This window comes from Octopus sinensis, linkage group LG7 (genome assembly GCF_006345805.1).
Source record: "Octopus sinensis linkage group LG7, ASM634580v1, whole genome shotgun sequence".
Classification (NCBI taxonomy): domain Eukaryota; kingdom Metazoa; phylum Mollusca; class Cephalopoda; order Octopoda; family Octopodidae; genus Octopus; species Octopus sinensis.
Genome location: NC_043003.1, coordinates 103315857 through 103320384, shown reverse-complemented (window position 1 = coordinate 103320384; position 4528 = coordinate 103315857).

Genomic DNA, 4528 nt, shown 5'->3' with positions numbered 1-4528 from the left:
TTATATATGTATGTATGTATGCACGTATATATATTATATACATTATATATATATATATATATATATATATATGTATATATTATATATAATATACAATACATACGTATATATACATATTTATAGGTATGTGTGTTTGTGTGTGAGTATATCTATCTATCTATCTATCTATCTATCTATCTATCTATCTATCTATCTATCTATCTATCTATCTATATACATATATACATATGAAAAGAGTCTACGTACACGTGAGTGCACACAGACACGCACTCACACATGTATGTATCGCTCTATCTTTTTGTTTATATATATATATATATATATATATAGTGCTTGCACTGATATGTCTATGGTGGAAAATAGGGAAAGCAGTCCATTCATACATGGATACTCCGAGCTTTAGTCGTTACAGAAGCGAAGAATGTTCATGCGATTCTTTAAAGGAAATGTATATGATTCTGACACTCTGTAGCGATGGCGCGAATTTACACGCACGCACACACACACACAAACACACACACACACACACACACGCACACACACACACACACATTCATTCATTTTATAAAAGTACTCAACGTCAATTTATAAGGAAGTAGAATGTGGTAAATAAACGAATATGAACTGAAACCAAGCTCATAATATATATATATATATATATATATATATATATACATACACACATACACATACACACACAGACACACACACACATATATATAATACTATAATAATACTATAATTACTATATTTGTTCCACGTCCTCGCGTTGTTGTGTTTTTTTGTGCTTTCATGTTTGGATTAACTATATATATATATATATATATGCATGTATGAATGTAAATAAGTATACGTGTAAGTATACATATTTCTCTCTCCCTCTCTCCCCCTCTCACACACACACATGACTAATTAACTAGAGGCATACTAAACAGTGATGAATAAAATATGGGTGAGTACAATGATGTTTAGCACGTTCATCAGCCACAGGTCCACAGCTGACGAAGCGTAATGACGCAGAAACACGCGCCTTACGGTGCTATGATGTCATTCATAATCCATTTTTGTGTCTTTCACACATTGTTCATATTTCCACATTTGACTACACTCAAACGTACTAACATAATTTTACACACCTGTATAAAAACATATACACATACAATTAATTATATATATAATATATATAATATATATATTATATATATATAATATATATATATATATATATATATATATATATATATTGTTGTATTTCTGGATGGTCATTTTTTCTTTTTGCCAAACTGACTGACTTTTGCCAAATATCTTGCAAAACGAATTAATAAACGTGATATATATATATATATACGCTATATATATATATATATATATATATATATATATTATATATCATATATGTATATATATGATAAGAATGTGGACGCATAATAGGACATCTGATTGATGGACGTCCCTTTCATACTAAATTCACATCCCACCAAAGTTAACTTTTATCTTTTGTCCTCCTTCCATAGTAGCGCAGTATTAGAAACAATTTAACCAACTTTATCTACGTCATTTTATGTGTAACAAATGATCATCTTCATCATTTATTATTATTAGCATCTATTATTATTATTAGGCGGCGAGCTGGTAGAATCGTTTGCATGCTGGACGAAATGCATAGTGGTATTTCGCCCGTCGCTACGTTCTGAGTTCATACGGGGTCGAGAAATTAAGTACCTATGAAGCACTGGGGTCAATGTAATCGATTATACCCCGCCCCCAAATTTTAGGCCTTGTGCCTATATTAGAAAGGATTATTATAATTATTATTATAATTATTATTATTACTATTATTACTATTATAATAATTATTATTATTGAGTAAGAGAGCAGTACATACCATCAAAGTGACACCGGGGTAAAATATACGAAGCCCAGTATACCCTTCATGACTACCCGTCTGATAAGGGTACATTAGGCACATGCATTATTATTATTATTATATTATTATTATTATTATTATTTATATTCTGCAGAGGTTTCACATTTCGGGCAATAGTCACTTCAATAAATCTCTTATGGTATGGATTACGTATACATTTTAAAATGTTTTAATTTTATGGCTTACTAAGGAAGAGGTGCTATTCCAGTAATACTTAAAGAGACACCACGATGAATTGACTGGCACCTGACTCTTTAAACGCAAATCAACGGCCGGGTGGTTACGTTAATTCTGGTAACGGACCAGATCTACTTGGACACACATATAAGCTTAAACACAAATATGTATGTATGCATGTATAGAGGTGTGTATGCATGTTTGTATGTTCGTATGTGTGTAGGCATGCTTGTACAGCTGAATTTATATATGTAAGTGTATGCATATGTGTGTGTATAATTGCGTGTGTCTGTACAATTTTTGTAGATATGTTATCGTGTGTATGTAGCTTTTTGTGTGTGTATAATATATTACTAAACAAATAAATAAACATTCTACAGAAACCTATGTAATAGAATAGACCAATTCTCTCCACTCATATTCATTGATGATATATATATATATACACACACGCATACACACCACACATATATACGATATATGCGATATTGTGTACGCAAAAAGTGTATTTCTTAAATGTATATATACAGATTCCGCTTGTTTTTTTCTTTGTACATCTTATCTATCTGTTTAACTGCCTACCTACCTACCTGCCTGCCTACCTACCTACGGCTCTACCTACCTACCTACTTACCTACGGATCTACCTACCTACCTACTTACCTACGGATCTACCTACCTATCTATCTATCTATCTATCTATCTATCTATCTATCTATCTATCTATCTATCTATCTATCTATCGAGCATAATCCTATGAACCCAGAAATTGAAAACAGAGGGTTACCCAATTGCAAACAAATGTGGTAACATATAACAATATTGACCAAGGTTACCGTGGTCTTTTTCGTAGGCTTTTCTTCCCACGGATAAACCTTACTTGCTTTCCCCTTTACACCATACATCAAGACACTGCGATACACGATCCCTATTGATCGTTATTTTCCCCTCTTCCCCTTTTTTCCTTTTCTTCTTCTTTTTTTCATTTTTCTTTTCTTTTGTTCCTTTTCCCTTTTTTCTTTTTTTCTTTTCCTTTTTTTGTTCTTTTTTCCCTTTTACGATCCCTTTTGATCGAAAACCTACGCCACCTTTTTTTTGTTTCTTTTGTTTTTTGTTTTGTTTCATCCCCCAAAAGAAAAGCTCTACCTTGTAACTTGTCCCATCTGTGTGCAGCCCTGTGTGGCCAATAAAGAAACTTATCTATCTATCTATCTGTCTGTCTGTCTCTCTTTCTCTCTCTCTATGTTTATCTGTCTGTCCCTTGTGTCGCTCTATCCGTATATCAGTCTGTTTGTCAGTCTGTTCTCTATACTCAGATGTAACTCTATTTACGTCTCACATAAACAAAAACACACACAAACACGTGTGCGCACACATACACACACACACACACACCACACGCGCGCGCGCGTGTCACCGATGATCATTCAGTTGTCCTATGAACTTAGTTACTAGTGGTCTGGCGAGAAGAATTTTTCGATGAATATTCTTGCTACCCTAAGATTTTAATTAATGATAAAATGTTTTTTGGCTAATTCTAGAAGAAAATCGACAATTTATTTATTTAGTGCTGGTTGAGTTCCGCATCTGCGCGGTAAATTCGAAAAATTAGAACCTATAGACACGTGGCTGATTACTTATAGCTCCATGTCTATGGATTCAGTCTTGGCAACCTACTGAAGAAGCAGCGCCAGATATAGACTGAAATTATCTTGTTTCAGTCTGTATTTAAGTCTGCAGAAACCTTGCAGGGTCTAGGATTAAGGTAAAAGTTTTTATTTTTCAATCACTTTCCGAATTACAACAATTGGTGGCTTGGAGTTTTAACTGCTCTTTCTAGCGAGTCAGATATCCTATTCTTCGGGTATCTCTTTTGTGTTTGAACGTACACTGTATTCTTCTTTGAATAATATATAGTCTATTGACTAATTTTTTCTTTCTCGCTAGACCACTGGTAACTAAGAATTTTCGATGAATATTCTTGCTACCCTAAGATTTTAATTAATGATAATATATATATATACTATATATATATATATATATATATACTGGAATGATTTAGAAACCATGGTCTAGGAACTAAATCAGATGGAAAACGTTTTTAATTTTCAATCCTTTCGAGAATTTATCCATAATTAGTGGTTTGAGTTTTCTACTGCTCTTTCTAGCACAAGGCTTTCCTATTTGGAAGCCTCTTAATGTGTTCTAATGTACACGATATTTTTATGTGAATAATATATAGTCTATTGACTATTTTTTTGTGCTAGGCCACTGGTAATAATAATTTCTATAATTCTTATTACCCTAATATTTATATATAGATATATATATATATATTATATATATATATATATATATATATATATAAATGTTGATAATAATAATACTAATAAAGAGTATGGAAACTTGGACAACCACAAATTTT